Raw genomic sequence first — 21,074 nt, 5'->3', positions numbered from 1 at the left:
TCACATGGAGCACTTTGACTGCTCAAAACAAACAGCTCGTCATTGATCCTTTTGCAGAACCACTGGGATTTGATTTATGTTAGAAAGACTGGTGCACATTGAATCGCATCAGGACATCTCATGGGAGATGTGGACAAACTCTCTTTACATGGAAAAAGAGGCAAACACTTGTATGCAACTGTGGTCACCAGGCACAAACAGAAGAGAACATCATATCTGAATGTCCCCTTCGTTTCTTTGCTGGGGGCCTGAAGGACATTCACTAGCTCACTGCTGGCTATCAATGTGCTGGCTATCAAACTTAGATATAAATTTGTAGCTATTGCTACCTACACAAGCCATATGAAAGAAGAAGTAGTATCTGAAGACCACGATCATATCTCCCACTTAATCTCCTCTTTTCAAATTTAAACATACCCAGTTCCTTCAGCCTTTGCTCACACGGCTTGCATTCCATCCCTTTGATCATCTTTGTCGCTTGCCTTTGGATCCTTTCCAGTTTCTCCACATCCTTTCTATACATTGGTGACCAAAATTGGACACAGTACTCCAGCTGAGGCTTAACCAGTGCCAAGTAGAGTAGTACTATCACCTCCTCTGATTTGCATGCTGTGCCTCTTTAATGCAATCTAAAATTATTTTTTTAGCATCACATTGTTGACTCATGTTGAGGTTGCGATTCACCACAGCTCCCAGTTCCTTCTCAACAGTATTGCTGGCAAGCCACTTTTCCTCCATTCTGTATTTGTGCATTTGGTTTTTCTTCCCTAAGTGCAGCACCTTACATTTTTCTTTGTTGAATTTCATTATGTTGTCTATAAACTGGAGAATCGGGCTATCAAAATCCCTCTGAATTTTAGCACTATCTTCCAATGTGTTGGCATCCTCCCTAGCTTTGTGTCATCTGCAGATTTCATCATTTTGGTCTCTATTCCTAATCTAGGTCATTAATAAAGATGTTAAACAACACTGGATCCAGAACAGATCCCTTTGCAACCCCACTTTTGACCTTTCTCCAATCCAACATAATTCCATTAATAGTTACTCTTTGTTTGCAGTTGTTTAGCCAATTATGTATCCACTTAATTGTAGTTCTGCCAACCCCACATTTCTCCATCTTACTTATCAGTATGTCATGTGAGACTTTGTCAAAAGCCTTGTTGAAGTCCAGGCATATTACGTCCAATGGATTCCACCTATCCACCAAACCAATTACTCTGTTAAAGAAGGAAACCAAGCTGGTTTGGCATAATTTGTTCTTGTTAAATCCATGCTGGCTGCTAGTGATTACCCCTTCATCCTCCAGGTATTGGTAAATTGAATGTTTTATACATTGCTCTAGTAGCTTCAAAGACAGGATGACTGGTCTATAGTTATCCAGCTCCTCCTTTTAATCCTCTCTTTTTTTTTTTTTTTTAAAAGATGGGCACTATGTTAGCCCTTCCCCAGTCTTCTGGGACCCATTCTGTCATCCATGAATTAAAAAAAAAACCAAAACCTAGAGAACAACTTCCTACCCAGAAGTCCCTCATTTTATTAAGTTCCTCCTACAGTATATACTGGATCTCTCTGGAAACTGGAGGACCAAGAACTCTATGAATGCAACTCTACTCTTCAATATAAAACTGAGAGCGAAGTAGGAATGCAGATGACTTTTTACAACAAGGGACCCTATTTTAAATGAAAATGTTTAGATCTCATTGGCCAACAGTTTTTGTCCACGTTTCACAGTCTTTGCAGCGCCTTGAGAACAAGTCAGTGATTGCTGGCCAATGACTCTCATGAGCTGTTAACTGTTCATTGTGATATGACTCTGTGGTGCTTTGCACTATGAGAGAATGTATATATGTTCACATCTACTCCAGGATTACACCACCTTCATCAATTTGGTAGCTAATGTCTGGTCAGTTATTAGAATATGGTAGATATCTGGGAAAGAATAACAAAGGAATGAAAGATCAGCAATGACTGAAATGCAGATGAGGAAAAACATCAAGAGATGAAGTGAGGACAGTTGAAGGGGAAATAGACTCCTCCTGGCCTCTGCAATAAAATTCTAAAGATGAATCCCCTCTCAGTGCATAGGATGGAGTCAGCCTCCCTTCTCTTGCCCTGATTAACACCAAAAGCATTCCCAACATCCTCCAGGAAAAGTTGAAATTCATTCCGTATTTGTCCTTTAAAATTCCAAGTATGTCATTAACAGGCATGTGGTTATGATCTTTTGTTGGCTTAATTAAAAATATTACATTATAAGCTAAACTTATGTCAGTGTATCACTTAAGAGCCATAAATTCCCACAGTTATTTTAAGGTGTATATAATAAATAAGAATAATAATTAATAATCATTATTCATAATAATAATGATGAAGATAATGCCAACAGTGACATTTCAAGAACCTCCGAGTAGTAATAACACAATAAAAACATGGTAAATTTATAGTTAAGATTAAAATGTTATAGATAATCTTCAAATACTATGAATAATGGGGCATCCATCCAGTTACTATCTAGGTCCCCAGTCCTGCAAAGATTTACATATGTGCTTAGCTTTGCACACTGTGTAGACTCCACTGAAGTGAGTTAGACTACTCATAGACCAGTTTGTAAGGCCTTGTCTACACTACACTGTTTTGTTGAAAAAAGGCAGCTTTTATTGACAAAACAATGGAGGTGTACACAGTACAATGCTACTTTCCCCAACAAAATAAAACCACCTCAGTGAGAGCTTTTTGCAGTACAGAGCTTTTTGCAGCAAAGTTATATCGATAAAGGGTCAATGTAGACACTGTGCTTGGTTATTTTGCTATAATTGGCCTCCAGGAGGGGTTCTACAGTTCCCATCCTGACTGTTCTGGTCAGCAGTTCAAACACCACTGCCCTGCACCCAGGTACACAGGCATCTGCCCTTCCCCCTTTAATGACTGGGGAATTTTTTAATTCAACTTCCTGTTTGCTTGGCATAGACATCGCATCTTCCCAGCTGACCATAGCGGCCCCACACAGCAAATGCTCCCCCTTCTAAACCAAAGGCACAAAGGCAGGGCAGCTTCAGGAAGAAGCGGGGAAGGAGGTGGGTTGTGGGTTCTATATGGGCATAACATCTTGGAGAACCAGAGTTACTGTAAGGCAAGTAACTGTTCTTTCTTTGAGTATTTGTCCGTGTGGACCTCAGTGTATGTGACTGACATGCAGTGTGCCATTTGGAAAGTGGGATTCAAAGAGAAGGTCCATGAGACAATGTGCAGATCCCATGCAGGAGGGGGCTCACTAATCAGTGGATAAATATGTAACAACCCTTTTAAAATTCAGGATACTTCAGGGTGGGGAAAAACGGAGCATGATTGGATGGGCAGGTGGCCTGATGAAATCACTGCAAGGTAGACTTTAATGGAACTGAATAAGAGTCCAGAGAGCTTTAGCTGCAGGATATAATTAAGGATCTTGGAAATAGGAGCCTCCCATAGATCAAGATTGTGCAGAGCTGCCCAAATTGAAAATCTTTTCCACTTTGAGGAGTACGTTTTTTCTTATGGAGGGCCTATTTGCTTTGCAATAGGTCTTCTCGTACCTGTATTGAACAGTCTTTGTCAATTATGTTAATTAGCCAACAACCAGGCTGTCAGATGTAACGATTTTGGGTGAGAACCATAAATTTGACCTTGGTTCTGTTGTTTTGTGTCTGGACAGCCTAGAAGTGCTGTCAAAGGCTGAGCTGACATTTGGAGGAGATCTATTAGCCAGAATTGCCTTGGCCAATTAGGAACCATCAGGATCAGTGTATCTGCATCCTGTCTGATTTTCCATATCACCATGGCTATTACAGAGATAAGAGGACATGCATACAGGAGACTTTGCTTCAACAGTATAAGAAAGGTATTTTGCATGGATCACAGTCTCAGGCCCCTTCTGGAGCAAAAAACTGGGCCCTTTGTAAGTTTTCTGATGTGAATACATGCTTGTTGACATGGAAGTTAGAGCAGTGTAAACTAGGGTGTGAATTTAAAGCACACTAACAATTCCACACTAATTCCCCATGTGAACACTCTTACTCTGCATTAAAAGTGCTTCTCTGCGTTTTGCCCAGAGACGAGTGACTTCTATCAACAATAAGGCATTCAGAACTGTTAGCGCCTTGACTGCTGGTGCCTCCTCCAGTGTCAGTACCATGAGGAATTGGTACCAGAATAATTCTGAGGCTCTTTTGCGCCAAGGTGGAAGTTGAACCAGGAATTTGCTCCTCTAATATGAAAGATTTATATTCAGTTCTCAGAAGAGTGAAAGTGAATAACTCTTCTTAGGTTTCAACTTCCCCTTTCTTAGGGGAGGAAGATTGGTGTTGGGAACTGTACTTGCTCCAGTACTTTGATCTACCCTGTCTCAGTGAGGAAAAAGTTGGTATTGGTCTTCAGTGCTGGAGCAGCCATTGGTGCTGAGTGGGTCTTTGAAGGCTATGACTTTTGATCTGTTGGTTGCCAGGTTAGACTTCTTGCTGGGACTGGCCTTGGGAATAACGTCCTAGCTGACAGGGAGACTGATAGAGTTGGAAGGTCCGATCTTGGCACTCAGCACCCATTCTCATAGATGGCTCTAGAAGATATCATGTTAGAGAGGTGTCTCTAGATTTCCTTGTACTTGAGGAGAATGACCTGCAGACAAAGCAATGGTCAGCCTCATCATTCTCTCTAAACAATGGCTCTGTCTCTAAGGGTTTACAATCGAACCCACACTAGGAAGGGGCCTATTTTAGACCCATCTAACCCATCCACCCGGCCGGGTCTGGCCTCTCGCCTAGGGCAGTCCAGTGCCCAGGCCTTACTGCATGAGCAGCTCCCAGCCAGCAGGTACTGTTCACCTGTAGGGAGCTCACCTCAGCAGCTGGGCTCCGCCATACAGACTGGGCAGGGCTGCTGGCTGTGGGACCAGTGAGTGCGGCTGGACCAGGCCTTCTCTCAGGGGTCACATACCAGGGGTCTGCCCTGCTCCCCAGTGCAGCTTTGGCTCTGAGCAGTCTCTGCTGCCTGCCACCTGTGGGGCCCTGCCCACCTCCCCGGGGCCAAGCCACCTAAGACCAGTGCAGAGAGGGCACTGGGGGGTCTTGAGGGAGTCTGGCCAGGGCAGGTCCTGCTCCTGCTCCAGTCTTCCTGATTGCACCGCTCCTGAGGGGCCAGTGTAATCACCATCCCCTGGGACTGGCCCGGGCCATACTGCTGGCTCAACCTAGTGGACACGGTCACCTCCTATCAGGGTGGGTGAGTGTAACTGGGGGGCAAGGTATGGGGGAGTGAGTTTCCTGGGGTCTGTGGGAGGTGCTGAGCAGTGAGAAGTTGGGAGGCGCTGGGCAGTGGGGGAGGTTTGTGTGTTTTGGGGCAGTGGGGGGTCTGGGTGGGGTGCTATGTAGTTGTGGTGGGGAGTCTGTGGGAGGGTCTCTGGATGGGGGGCATTGGGCATAGGGAGTCAAGGGGGTGCTGGGTGGGTGGCCGATGTAGTGTGGCACATGGCGCAGGCTCACCCCTGAGGGGAAGAAGCACGCTGGCAGTGCAGGGCTGGGTGGGCCAGTGTGCGTCCAGCAGCTCCTGGTGTGTAAACAGTGCCCTCGTGCTGGCCTGGGCAGAGCAGTGCTGCCCCCGCCATGCCTTTTTCTTTTTTGTTATATTTCTTTTGTTATTGACTAGACTTGCACAGATTTTAATTTTAATCTGGACAACGTTGCTTGAAACTAAGAAGATTCAGGTACCTGTGACAAAATTAATCTGAGACTTGAACATGCCTTTGATTTTAACAGAATTATATAAAAGACAGTAAAGACAGGCTGATTCCTGACGTCTGAATTGCATGGCATGTTCAATAAAGAGAGAGGAAAAAGTAATTTTGATTAGCTATTAAAACAGAAGACAGGATACTAGGTTCGATTGGACCTTTGGTCTTATCCAGTATGGCTGTTCTTATGTTCTGTACAAGCCCAGTCTTACACTGGAGCAGTGCATCTACACTGGAGGTTTGCACCAGAGTAGCTACACCCATTAATGAACAGCAACAATACACACAGGGCCTTTGTGTGTATGTCTACACTGCAGCTTGGAGGGAGCTTCTGAACCTGAGTAGACAGACTTGTGCTAGCAAGACTCAAGCTAGTGTGCTAAAAAGGGCAGTGTGATTGTTGCAACTTCGGCTGGAGCTTGGGCTCTCAAGCCCACCTGACCCCTCTTGGCTTAAGAACCCGAGCCCGAGTACGAGCCTCAAAGTTCACATAGATATTTTTAGCATGCTAGTTTGAATCCCACTAGCATGAGTCTGTCAACCTGGGCTGAGAGGCTCTTTCCCATCTGTAGTGTAGACATACCCAGAGGGTCACAATTCTTTTCCGGTTCCCTTCCCTTCCCTTTACCCCTGGAACAGGGATCAGGTAACTTAGGCCTCTTCTACAAGGGGAAGTTTTACCAGTTTTATACTGATAGTTACAATGGTCACATTATTCTGGTGTAAGAATGTTCATACAGGGGCTTTAGCCATACAATTATACAGGTATAAATTCACACCTTAGCTTATATTGTACTGAAAAAACTTTCCATGTAGACATGACCTTACACTCGCCCTGAAAAGAATACAGCTAACTTACCCACCCTCTGCCTGCCATGCCAGCTCATCTCCATTGGCTGGCATGAACAGAGCCTGAACTCCACCCATTTCCTGACCTTCTCCACCACCTGCCCAGGGGCGGCTTTAGTAATTTCGCTGCCCCAAGCACTGCGGCATGCCGCGGGGGGCGCTCTGGCAGTCGCCGGTCCCGCGGCTCCAGTGGACCTCCTGCAGGCGTGCCTGCGGGAGGTCCACCGGAGCCACGGGACCAGCGGCCCCTCTGCAGGCGTGCCTGCGGGAGGTCCACCGGAGCCGCGGGACCAGCGGCCCCTCCGCAGGCGTGCCTGCGGGAGGTCCACCAGAGCTGCCTGCCACCCTCCAGGTGACAGGCAGAGCGCCCCCCGCAGCATGCCGCCCCAAGCGTGCGCTTGGCATGCTGGGGTCTGGAGCCGGCCCTGTACCTGCCACCTGACATGCTTGCGGCATGGGATTTGTTAGAGCTTATTCCTTCACTCTCACCCTTCCCTGGTCCTTCTCGCTTATTCCTTCACTCTCACCCTTCCCTGGTCCTTCTTGCATGAACAGAGAGCAACAATACCCGAAGTCCGAAGGTGCAAACAATTCAATGTTTATTGGGGTGAACTTCCAGCAAGCTTAAATTCAAGTTCCTTTTCCTTATTTTCGAATCCCAACTTACTTCCTGTTTGCCCCTAATTTATATAGTAATATTCTTAGCTATACCTTAACCAATCATTCTACTAAAATTTACCTAACCAATCCTAACGTATTGTAACATGATTAGCTAACCAATTATATCCCACCACCTTAATTTGTTTACACCTAGCAAAATTAATTATACAGCAGTCAAACAATTACAGAACCAGAGACCATGCAAATAGACATACAAAACAATACAGAAGTGAGGATTTCACAACTACATCTATATAGACATAAGGGTTCTGCAGCTGTGTCTATTGATAAGTGAGTTCTTACCAGACAGAAAACTATCAAACTAAATTTCTAGGCTCTTTCCTTTCTCTGGAGGTGATAGATCGAATCACCTTCCTAACAGCCCCAGGTTGCCTTATTTTAATATGACTAGTTTGGAATGTGAGGACGTGACCATACACTTCCCAGTTTATGGCTGCTAAAGAACCAGGCCTCAGACTGTCACAGTAAGAGAAGGCCACTACACAGACAGTGATTTTTGATTCATTCTTTTATACCTCTATAACTAGCTAAGTGATAAGAATACACCTAAATTCTTAAAGTATAGGCCTTTGCAGACAGGCCTGAATATGTATATGCTAACAGGATTCGGTATCTAACATGCAGTCCTTGCTTTCCTGTCCTGTTCCATACCTGAGCCATGATGCAGAGATTTAACCAGCCCCACATGGATGGCTAGACAGGATCATAGGGCAAGTCACAATCTTTCTCTATATAAATAAGCAAACTAAATATTTTAGAGCCCCAAACTCCTGAAATTAGAGCTAAGTTTTTTTGAATGATGCTTTAAATGACCCAGAATGTATTTTCAACTACTCAGACAAGAAAAATACCACATAATAATAGCAAACTATACATACAATACTAGAATTAATATTTTTAACATTCTTGTATCAGTTATTAATCATAAGCCTCCATACATATTATTTTAAAATATTTGTAGCTTACGTTGAGTTCTAAGTTTTATTGCTATAACTTTTGCACAAGTGACTCACAAATGTTACAATTTAATTATGAAGTTATGTTTCATTGACCGAAAACTATAGGACTTTCCCCCCACAAATATTTCATTCTGAACAATATTTTATGTGAGCAATCTATACAACAAGATTATGCTTATACTCCCCACAGGAAAAAATACATTTTACTGCAGTTTTCAGTGCAAGTATCTGAAACTTTCCACCTGATCTTTATGTACAGTGGAATCTGCTTACAATTAATTCATACATACTGAATATTCTCTTGTAAATTTGGTATACACTACAATATATATGCAGGGCTGACCATTGGCATCAGCAAAGGAGGTAGCAGAATCAACACTGGATGTAGTTTAGCTGTAAACAGACACCTTTTCTGTCCTTCTCTGAAGACAGCCCCAGTCAAACAGGTGTTTAGTACCAGTTCAGCTGCAGGTTGTTGACCCCTATTCTAAGCAACAAGTACTTTTTGTTATGTAGACAAATCCTTATGAAGTAAAGGTCCCAAATAGCCATTTCAATGGATTCTCGCTCCATGGGGGAGTGAGCTCTACTGTGCTAATCCCTTTGTTATGTAGCAGGTCGCACAGTCCAGACAGGTGTTAACTGCCAAATTCCAAGGGGATCATCACAGATTCTCCTCCTCTGTTCTGTCTGAACAGGGTAGGAGAATGGATTTGCCCTTACTTCAGGGGTCATAAACAATCCATCTCAATCTGGTTGCAGCTGTTCCCAGGGGGACTGGTCTTGCTGCAGCTGCTGGAGGCTCTCAAACTTTTCATAGGATGGACCACATCTTAACAGAGAGCTTGCCCTGTCTCCCCTGCCACTCATGGTGCATATGCAACTGCAGCAGTTGTTTGTTTTGAAGAAAATGATGTAAGGAAATTGTTTCGCATGTTGAATTGAATGTGGTGAAAATAAGAGTTCTGCATTTTTTGAAAAAGTTAAATCACATTGTCTGCTTTTGGTTTTCATTTAATCTGTGTCTCTTGGCTAGAAATGGAGAAGAGAGCCTGAAGCACTCCACAGACTATCAACATGATATAAGAACCTCTGTATTAGAGAATAAAGTGGAGTTGGTCTTGCTGAGTTGTGGGAGTGGAGATATGGCCTAGCAGATGTCCTCTCCCTATTCAGCTGCTAGTGTCCTCTGCAACTGCATATGAAAAGGGGGCACCTGCTACCATTACTGAGATGTAGAGGAGCAGATATTTCATCAAGGTATTTGGATATTGTGGATATTTCCTGTTCTAGTGAACCTCTTAAGTGTGAGTATGTATATGAAAAAAGCCATGTCACTAGAATATAAATACTGTACCTCTCAAATACTACAGAGTAATGAGGTATTTTGTAGCCCACAATTGTTATGTAAATGCTCTTAAGTAAACTGTATTGATTTTATTTGATAGCACTTTATAATGGGAATATGATCAGCCCTGCCCTTTGATGCACCTGGATGGCTCAAATCAATTTTGACAGGAGCTGCCCTGTGCACACAAGATAAGGTCACATCTTGCATAAGTCAGATGGTGTACATGAGCATTAAACACTCTGCCATTAACAATATAGTGCCTTGGATCCACATGAACAACTCCCCATTGACCTGAAGGCCTGCAGTACTATGATCATACCCCACTTCCTACATCTATTTTTCCCCTTTCTCAGTTCTCCAAAAGATCCAGAGAAAAAGAAAGAAATATGAAGAAATGTCTGCTAGAAAAAGGCAACAGTTTGAACAGAATTTACAGAAACAAAAGGTAAATGTTCTCTTTCAGGCATTAAGTCAAAAAGGGAAAGCGGGGTGATCTGGGTAACTATAGGCTGGTTATAATCCCCAGAAAAAAAACAAATCTGATACGGGATTCAATTGATAAGGAATTAAAGCATAGGTTTTATTGTTTCTGGAAAATGTCTTGTCAAACAAACCTGATTTCATTTGTTGATGAGATTGCAAGTTTGGTTGATAAAGGTAACTGTATAGATATAATTGACTTTTGTAAGGTCTTTGACTTAGTACTGCATGACATTCTGATTAAAAAATTATTGCCATACATTATCGATAGAACAGATGTTAAATGGATTTGGAACTGGCTAACTGCAAGATTTCAAAAAGTAGTTATCAAGGGGAGATCATCATTGAATGGAGGTGTATGACAGAAGGCCTTAAAGGCCAATTAGGTCACCTGGAATATCCTGGCAGAGGGAGGGCTAGGGTTAATTGAGAGTGAAGCCCAGATGGGAAAGAGCTTGGTCAGCACTATAAAGCCAAGTGGTTGAAAGTAGAAAGGGGATGGCAGTGCTGGTGCCTTAGCTTGAGCCAGGGCCAGCTGCTCACCAAGCTGGCTGTGTAGCCTGGAAGGGGCTGAAAGCAGGGGCTTGAACCTCAGAGTGGCTTGGACTGATAGCTGGAAATACTGGCTGAGAGGGGAAAGGCTGGAAGTTATGTTGGAAAATGGGGGAGCAAGGGGTGAGGAATGGCTTCAGATTAGGAAGAAAAAATAGAAGTATCTGAAGCAGAAAGAGATGGAAGAAAGTAAGGAAAAGGATTGATTTCTTATAATTGTCAAATCACTAGCTGAAGATAAAATAATGAGGAGTCCTTGTGGCACCTTAGAGACTAACACATTTATTTGGGCATAAGCTTTTGTGGGCTAAAACCCACTTCATTGGATACATGGACTGAAAAATACAGTAAGCAGTGTGTATATATATCATAGCACATGAAAAGATGGGAGTTGCCTTACCAAGTGTGGGGTCAGTGCTAATGAGGCCAATGCAATCAAGGTGGACATTGCCCATTTCCAACAGTTGACAAGAAGGTGTGAGTATCAGCAGAGGGGAAATTACTTTTTGTAGTGACCCAGCCACTCCCAGTCTTAATTCAGGCCTAGTTTAATGGTGTCCAATTTGCAAATTAATTCCAGTTCTGCAGTTTCTCATTGAAGTCTGATGCTGAAGATGTAAAGACCGGAGATTTTAATCCCTTGGAAACAGCAGAATGGATTAGGTATTGGATATATATATTAGAGCAAAAAAAAAAAGTAGGGTGGAGTTTTATTGGTAGAATGTAAAGAGAAGGAACAGGCTGGAAAACAACCTATTTTCCATAAACTTGTAATTTTAAGAAATGTATCAGCTACTTAAAGCAAGAGGGGTTATATATGGGAATCCACTAGCCATGATTGAAGATGAAATTTAAAGGGGTACAGCCACAGTTTAAGCACCTGATTTTCAGGAAGGGGGGGGGGGGAGACACAAATCATCCACATCAGTCCGAGTAACATCTAGTGGTACAACTTTACTCCAATAGGGTAGCAGTTCTTCTGGGCTCAACCATGTATTCCCAGCCCCTGTGAGATGTTAGAAATGTTAAAGGTTTGGGCATGTGGCAATTGTTTTAAATAGGAAACAGAGGTGTGGTAAAGGAGGAGAGCACTCTTATGAGAACTACATGGCAGGAACAGAACTAGAAGGCAGTAGTTGTGAGGATAAGCCCAGTGCCATGCACACAAGGTGTATGGCAGTGGAATGAGCTAGAGCAGTGGTTTTCAAACTCTTTTTCTGGTGACCCCGTTGAAGAAAATTGATGCCCACAAACCAACAGAACTGGGCATGAGGGGTTCAGGGTGTGGGAGGAGGCTCTGGGCTAGGGCAAGGGGTTGGGGTGTGGGAAAGGGTCAGGGTTCTGGGCTGGGGGTGCAGGCTCTGGTGTGGGACTGTGGATGAGGAGTTTGGGGTGCAGAAAGGGGCTCTGGGTGTGGGAGGGCTCAGGGCTGGGGCAGGAGGTTGGGGTGTGGGGTTGAGGAGAGGGCTTACATTGGCAGCTCCCAGTCAGTGGCACAGTGGAAGTGCAAGGCAGGCTTCCTGCCTGTTCTAGGACTGCGCTGTGCTCCAGCAGCAGGTCCATCTCCTAGGTGGAGGTACGCAAGCGGCTCTGCACAACTCTCGCCCATAGGCACTGCCCCCCAGCTCCCATTGGCTGAGAACCAGGCAATGTTAGTGCGGAGCTGGTGCTGGGGGTCACGTGTGGAGCCCCGTGGGCCCCTGGCCTAGCAGCTGGACCTGCTGCTGGGGCACAGCATGGTGTCAGAACAGGTAGGCACTAGCCTGCCTTAGGCGGGCAGCACCACTGATGGGTCTTTTAACGGCTCAGTCAGTGGTGCTTACCAGAGCTGCTGCAACCCAGTACCTTTCATTCTGTGACCCAGTACTGGATTGCATCCCACAGTTTGAAAACCACTGAACTAGAGAGATACAGAAAATTAAAACTATCCATAAAATATCCTATGCAGAAACTACCAGAAGATATTTACAATAGAATATGGAGAAGGAAAATATCAGTGAGGAAAAAGAGCTGCTGGTACAACAATAAGCAGTTCAGGGCAGAAAACATATGGTCAGGAATTAAAGAAAGCTGTTTTAGACAGACATATCTGACGACATATGCATACAAGAAACATAATTAGTGAGAACTAATGTTTAGACTACCAGGATATGGAGTAATCGGACATTACAGAGAAACAAACAGAAGGAAGAGGGGTCTGTATATTCATAAAGGAAGGTCTTGGGTATGTTGACATAGGTGTATAGAACTTAAGTTTTGATTACAATACTGTTGAGATTCCTCTGCAGAATAATAGCCCCGTTATACAAATCTATGATTTTTACAACCCACATAAAAACACAAACTAGAAAATCTAGAATGGGAATAGTTGGTTAAGGGTATCAAAGGCCTGTATATTATTTGTGGGGGCCATATTAGCCATAATGCATTATGGAGAAGCCAGAAAACTGATAATAGCAAATGCCTAGAACAGTTCATTGAAAGGCACAACCTGGTATTGTTCTACCCTGTGCACCTACTAGGTTTAATTTTGGTGTATAGAACTTTTTCATGTCTCAATTCCGAGATCTAAACAAGCAATCTAGAAAATAAATGCATCTGGGAAATTTTATAAAGAAGATGGAAGGGGAAGTAATCATTTCCTTATGCTAATTACACATCAAGGCCTAGGTAATATTGAAAAGACTGAAGGAAATTCCTACCTGGGGCCTTAGAAAAGCAAACTGGAGACTCTTTAAGGGTAAGGGTGCTGAGAATCCGAGTAAGAATTGTATAAATCAGGGGTCGGCAACCTTTCAGAAGTGGTGTGCCGAGTCTTCATTTATTCGTGCTAATTTAAGGTTTTGCGTGCCAGTAATACATTTTAACATTTTTAGAAGGTCTCTTCCTATAAATCTATAATATATAACTAAACTATTGTTGTATGTAAGGTAAATAAGGTTTTTAAAATGTTTAAGAAGCTTCATTTAAAATTAAATTAAAATGCAGAGCCCCCTGGATTGGTGGCCAGGACCTGGGCAGTGTGAGTGCCCCTGAAAATCAGCTCGCGTGCCGCCTTCAGCACGCGTGCCATAGGTTGCCTACCCCTGGTATAAATGATGATCTAGAGGAATTTTGTGATACTATAATGAAATAAGCAGTAGTAGCAACCAACCTAGCTATATGTATTAACACAAACTCAGAAATCCAATTCTCTATTGGAATGAAGTTTGTAAGACAGCAATTAAAGAAATAAGACTTGCAAACAAGCAAAAAGTGCAAGGACTTAATGAACTGTAAAAAATGTAAAGCAGTGGCACAAAGAATTATTAAGGAGGCAAAGAAATAGAGTTGGAGAAAATATTGTGGGAAAATGAACAAAGAGCACTAGGTTTCAAAAATATATTTAAACAAGTTAAAAGAATGAATGTGGTATGGAGTAAAATAAATTTATACTTGGTTTTATAGTAAATGGTAAAATTGAAAGATCTAACTTAGGAAAAGCAGATATTTTAGCAAAATTGTTCCAAAAAGTTGTTTGTGGGGGGAAAAAAAGAATGTTTGACGAAACTGATCTCTTATGCAGATGGGTAGTGTGATGGGTTCCCCTTAGGGTGCTACTGGAAGTGGGGTACCACTGAGCCCCCGACCCACCCAGCCTGGACTCCCTCTCACACTGTACTGCTGGTAACAAGCTCTAAAGCTCTCCAGCCTGCACTGTCACCAGCATACATACAGGTAGGGGCATACTCAGCTGCAGTTACAAACAAGCTCTTTAGCCAGCCCCTGCATGGGAAGACTACTCTCAGTTCCTCAGGCACATACCCTCTCTGGAGTATAAACCCAAAATTATACCATCTTGCACTGCACGGGGAACTGTACAGAGTAAGCTCATAAAATTAGTCCCCACTCTCAATGTGGAGAGGAATATGCAACAGCATTTTACCCCTGAGTTATGATTCCCACACACTTCACTCTAACCTACTGGTTTAAATAAACCAAAAACAAGTTTATTAACCACTTAAAATCTATCTTTTGCAGTTATAAGTGATAGCAAGCAGATCAAAGCAGATTACCTAGCAAATAAACAAAAAACTCAAACTAAGTTTAATATACTAAATAGATTGGACATGAACAGCAGATTCTCACCCTAAGAGATGATACAAGCAGGCTGCATATTCTTCAGGGGCAAGCTGCACTTGCTTTACAGCTTGGAATCTCCAGACATTTTCACACAGTAGAAATCCCTTTAGCCTGGGTCCAGCACTTCTCCCAGTTCAGTCCTTGTTCCTCAGGTGTTTCCAGGAATCTTCTTGGGTGTGGAGTGAAGAACCCCAGATGTCACTCTGTCCCTTATATGGCTTTTGCATATGGTAGGAAATGCCCCCCCCCCCCAAAGTTTGGATCCCAGACCAGTCTGGAAAAAGACTGACATCCCAAGATGGAGTCTAGAAGGATATGTGATGAGACCACATGTCTCTAGAGTCATAGCAGCCATTACTGGGAGGCTGTCTGTAGCCTTCTGAGGAAGGATCCCCAGGTGGGAGATAAGTCTTTAAGGTCTATTGTTTTTTCCTAATATCCCATTGTCCTGGATAGGCCCTTCCCTACCCAGCTATCTAGACTGAAAGCATCTTGTCTAGTGGGCATTAACCCATGTGTAACTACATTTGAAATATAGATACATAGCCAGTAACTTCAGATACAAAAATGATACATGCATACAAATAGGATAATCATATTCAGCAAATCATAACGTTTCCAATTACACCTTACATGACTTTTTTGCATAAAATAGATTATAATTATGTCATCATATCATAATATCACTGCAAAGAATATCAGGTGAGGTGTCACAGGTAGAATTTAAAGATGATGTAGTGAATGAAAATTTCAGCTTCCAGGAGCTCAAAAACGCTATTGAGAAAAGTAAAATAGAGCTCCAGGTAACAATAGCTTATTTAATGCAATGCTTAAGCACCTACTGGAAGGGAGTTTGAGTTTTACTGAAATTGTATAATAACATATGGTTAAAAGGAATACTACCAGCAGAATGGAAGCAAGTGGTGGTTATACCACGAGGAAAACCTGGCAAATTATTCACAAGACTACTGTGTATAGACCTATTGCCTTCATATTGTGCATAGGCAAAATTATGGAAAGAATGATAAATGAAAGATAAGTAACATATTTGCGGGGGGGGGGGAAATAAAATTATAAACTACGTACAAAGTGACTTCAGGAAAAGATGCACAGTGATCTTATTGTAAGATTAGAAACAGAACTACAAAAACATTGCCCGTGACACACTTTTTCAATGCTCCAAAAGCCTATGACATACTATGGAGGGAAACTAGCATCATTTGGGGAAGAATCGGAGGGGTAGCCATGTTAGTCTATATCAACAAAACCAATGAGGAGTCCGGTGGTACCTTAAAGACTAACAAATTTATTTAGGCATAAGCTTTTGTGGGTAAAAAAACCCCACTTCTCCAGATGCATGGAATGAAAATTCCAGATACAGGCATAAATATATTGGCATATGAAGAGAAGGAGAGCCAGTGTTGACAAGGCCAATTCAGTCAGGGTGGATGTGATCGACTCCCAATAATTGAGGAGGAGGTGTCAATACCTAGAGAGGGAAAATTACTTATGTAGTGAGCCAGCCACTCCCAGTCCCTATTCAAGCCCAAATTAATGGTGTTAAATTTGCAAATGAATTGTAGCTCTGAAGTTTCTCTTCAAAGTCTGTTTTTGAAGGGGAAGAATGTTCTAGTGGATAAGAGACTTCAAGTGATAGAACCATACAAGTCAGTGTGGGGGCAGTTTTGTCAAATATGACGACTAAGATATATGAATTTATACATAGCAAATAGGGTCAACATTGCCAAATCTATACTGACTGCCTTTGAGACAACACACAGAGTGGGAATGGCCTTTTGATTCCTGAATTTGAAATTAAGAGATTTGAGACTGATTTTTGTGCCGTTATGACAGCTGAATTAGTGGGCATACAGTTGCCACGGACCTGAGTAAGGAATGTACACTCAACAAGGACTGCTATCCTATCTGACTCTTTATTGGGTATTGGGGTGATTAGGAAGGAGCCTCAGAAAGCAGGAATGACTTAATCAATGAAATATTCATAATTATGGAGATATAGTAATAGCATGGATTCCAGCACACGTTGGGATAATGGGCAGTGAAATGACAGATAAAGAAGCTTGCCTTTTAAAAATAAGGAGGTTGATATAAAGATCCCTCTGAGTAAACAGGACTTCAAAAGTTTGGTTAAGTGAAAACTTAAGAAGGAATGGCAGAACTATGGACCAAACTAAAAAAGGACGAAGGTTCTTGAAATAGGTCCTAAACTTGAGGATAATGGTATGCTTAATAGCTATGATAGAAGACGCAAAGTAACTATATTCAAAGTGCTGACAGGTCACTGTGACATAATTTATATTTACTAAACAAGTACAAAGATGGGTTGTAAATCCAAGAAACATGAGCATCTGCTGTGGCAATGCAGAATTGCACAGAAGATTCTTTAAGGAGAACTGAGATGCATCAAGGTGAAATAATATAGTCTGAAGGGATTGGTTAGGCTATTGGGAAAGTAGAATGTAAAAAGCATTACTTTGCTTTTTAAGGATCCAGAGCTGGGTGAGAGGATTTAGATTTTTGCTTTTGTGAAAACTGCAGTAGGTGGCAGTCGCAGCTTCACAAGCTGAGGCTGCTGTGCTATAAAACAATGGAGGAAAGAAGCAAGGAAAGTGAATGGCTGCCTGCCTGCCTTCATGGGAAGGTGCCTGCAGCCACGCCCTGGAAGAATGGATGCCTCCAGAAACAAAGAGGAAGCCCAGGGGAAGAGAGGATTGGGATCCTGCCTGGTGCGAGGAGTCTAGTAAGAACCTAGGGGCAGGTGAAGTAGCTACAGAGAGTAAAATAGGCTCCGGATGTAAAGCCAGAAGTAGACAAGAGAAGCTAGAAAGGCTGGGTAAGAAATAGCTCAGGGAAACAGCAACAGAGACTGGGACTGAGCAGACTGGAGCAGGGATTAGGGTCCCTGGGCTAGAAATTGGTGTAGTAGGAGGGCCCAGATTCCCCTGCCAGTCACTGGTATAGCAGCAGAGAGCCCAAGGAGAGGCGGAACACCATCTGGCAACAGCTTTTAGACAGTTTTCATCTTTGACTTGGTAAACCCAGAAGGGATGGACTAAATGGTGACCTGGCTGGAGGGTCAATTTATCATGAGAGAGATTATTGCAGACTGAGCAATGACTGGCATGGGGGCACCTGACCCAGAGCAACATTCCCTGACCTAGAATCAAGAAAGTGCACTAATAAAAGAATCATAGAGGATTAGGGTTGGAAGAGACCTCAGGAGGTCATCTAGTCCAACTCCCTGCTCAAAGAAGGACCAACCCCAACTAAATCATCCCAGCCAGGGCTTTGTCAAGCCGGGCCTTAAAACCCCTAAAGATTGATACCAGTCAGCTCTGTGTTCTTGGGGAACCAGGGCACAGTATCCAGCCTATCTGACTCATGAAAGATACGCCTGCCCCAGCCTCTGCTTAAACCAAAACCCATCAGAGAAAAGACTTGCAGCGAGCAATGAAGGGTGGATGGGAGACACACCTAGACCCCTCCTGACAAGGGTGCCAAGATTAAGACATCTCAATTAGCATACAGAATGAAGAACAGAGACAACTCCCTTAGCCTCATCTAGGGTGACCAGATGTCCTGATTTTATAGGGACAGTCCCGATTTTTGGGTCTTTTTCTTATATGGGTTCCTATTACCCCCCCAAACCCCTGTCCCGATTTTTCACATTTGCTGTCTGGTCACCCTAGCTTCATCTGCATGAGAGATGGGACAGGGAGACATCTCAATTTGCATACAGAATGGAGAACAGAGAACTGCACTGAACTCTGGGAACAGAAAAAGCAGGGAAGCACAGCATCATGGGAATCTCTGCTCCAGATGTTAATGAACGTACACCTGCCCACACCCAGCTCAGCAGTTATCAGACCAATTCGAGTAATGAATCCTTGACTGATATCCAAAACACTGAAGCAGCCTAGTTGCATTATGAGCTCCCTGGAAGAAAACACTACCCATAGCCAAGAGTGATCAGCTCCTATTGTCTAGCCTAAAGAAAACCCTTGAGTCATCAGCTTATCTATAAACAAATCTAGTGTTCTCCCTTGAACCATTGTATTTTCTTTACAAAAATCCCTACTCATCCTCCAGTAAGTGTTCTGATGCTTAGATCCAAACTATGCATCAGTTCCCTTGGGACTCCATCTTCTCCTGACTGACTGTGCTGGGGGCTCTGCCTGTCTCTAGCACTCAGGACCCTGAGCTACCACCATCACCTGGGAACCCCAACTAGTTCAAGCCTCATGGAGTGGGTGAGATCCCCCTTCCCTCTCTCTCTCTCTCTGTTTTTCCTTTCTACCTTAGGTATAAACCTTTAATGATGTATGTTATGTTGGTTTAGGCCCTCCTTGTGTAGTTATCACTATTATTCCATAAATAATTTTATGGTTAAGCTGGTTGCTTCTTTCTCTCTTGCTGAACTTAACTCTTTTGCGTCTTTAGCTCCCCCCATTCACTCTACAGCAATGCTTCTTTTACCTAAGCTAAAGATCCCTGCAGCGCCCAAAATACTGTGGGGTTTGCTCATCAAGTAGGTTACTGCCAGTACAATTGTGATGTGAGAGTGGGGATAGGGACGTGCTGAATCTGGGACACATAAGGGTAACAGCTTGAAAGTACTGCTTCATCCAGCCCAGTGAGTCCAGAGACTGCAATACTCCATAATACTGCAAGATGGAATAAATGGTCCAGATTTGCTGGGAATGCAGCCTACATGTTCCTGATGATGAAAACCAGCTGGGTGAACCACTCAGTGTGAGAGGTGTCTTTGGTGAAGTCTCTCTGGAGGTGGCTTGTCTGCAGAGCATCCAGGAGCACGAGAACTTCACTTATAGGATGCATGTGCGAAAATCTGGAACAGAATATGCTAGCTGACAACAGATGACTACAGCAGCACCAGAGGAGGCAGGTGAATATGCTGCTTTATGGAGAAGAACAGGAGTACTTGTGGCACCTTAGAGACTAACAAATTTATTTCAGCATGAGCTTTCGTGGGCTACAGCTCACTTCTTTGGATGCATAGAATGGAACACACAGCCAGGAGATATTTATACATACAGAGAACATGAAAAGGTGATCATCTCCTGCTGACGATAGCTCATCTCAATTGATTGGACTCTTCCAGTTGCTATGCGTACTTCCACCTTTTCATGTTCTCTGTATGTATAAATATCTCCTGTCTGTGTGTTCCATTCTATGCATCCGAAGAAGTGAGCTGTAGCCCACGAAAGCTTATGCTGAAATAAATTTGTTAGTCTCTAAGGCCTGGTCTACACTAGGACTTTAATTCGAATTTAGCAGCGTTAATTCGAACTAACCGCTCAACCGTCCACACCAGGAAGCCATTTAATTCGAACTAGAGGGCTCTTTAGTTCGAATTTGGTACTCCACCTCGACAGGTGGAGTAGCGCTAAATTCGACATGGCTAGCTCGAATTAGGCTAGGTGTGGATGCTAATCGAACTTAGTAGCTCCGGGAGCTATCCCGCAGTGCACCACTCTGTTGACGCTCTGGACAGCAGTCCGAGCTTGGATTCTCTGACCAGCCACACAGGAAATGACCCGGGAAAATTTGAATTCCTTTTCCTGTCTGGGCACTTTGAATCTGACGTCCTGGCTGGACATCCGGGCGAGCTCCGCAGCACCTGCAACGATGCAGAGCTCTCCAGCAGAGGAGTCCGGCCAATCCAAGAATAGAAAGAGGTCCCCAGCATGGACACACCGGGAAGTCCTGGATCTGATCGGTGTGTGGGGCGAGGAGTCTGTGCTCTCGGAGCTGCGCTCCAACAAGCGGAATGCAAAGACCTTCGAGAAGGTCTCTAAAGCAATGATAGAGAAAGGATACAGCCGGGATGCGATGCAGTGCCGCGTGAAAGTCAAGGACCTGAGACAAGGTTACCAAAAAGTCAGAGCGGCAAACGGACGCTCCGGAGCACAGCCCCAGACATCCCACTTCTACGAGGCACTGCATGCCATTCTCAGTGGGTCTGCCACCACTGCCCCACCAGTGACCGTGGACTCTGAGGATGGCATAGTGTACCTGGACAGTTCCTCGGCGATGTTCGCCGATGGGGAAGATGAAGAAGGGTTTGTGGAGGACGGCGCAGGCGACAGCGAACACAATACCGCTTGCCCTGACAGCCAGGATCTCTTCATCACCCTCACAGAGATCCCCTACCAACCCTCCCCGCCTGTTAACCCGGACTCAGAATCAGGGGAAGGATCAGGCGGTAAGTGCTATAAACATGGAAACTTTTATTTTTTAAAAAACGGGTATAGAAAAAATAGAAATACTATATACA

This window comes from Mauremys mutica, chromosome 2 (genome assembly GCF_020497125.1).
Source record: "Mauremys mutica isolate MM-2020 ecotype Southern chromosome 2, ASM2049712v1, whole genome shotgun sequence".
In the NCBI taxonomy this organism is placed as follows: domain Eukaryota; kingdom Metazoa; phylum Chordata; order Testudines; family Geoemydidae; genus Mauremys; species Mauremys mutica.
The sequence above is the reverse complement of the archived record's forward strand: the minus strand, read 5'-3'. Positions refer to the sequence as shown.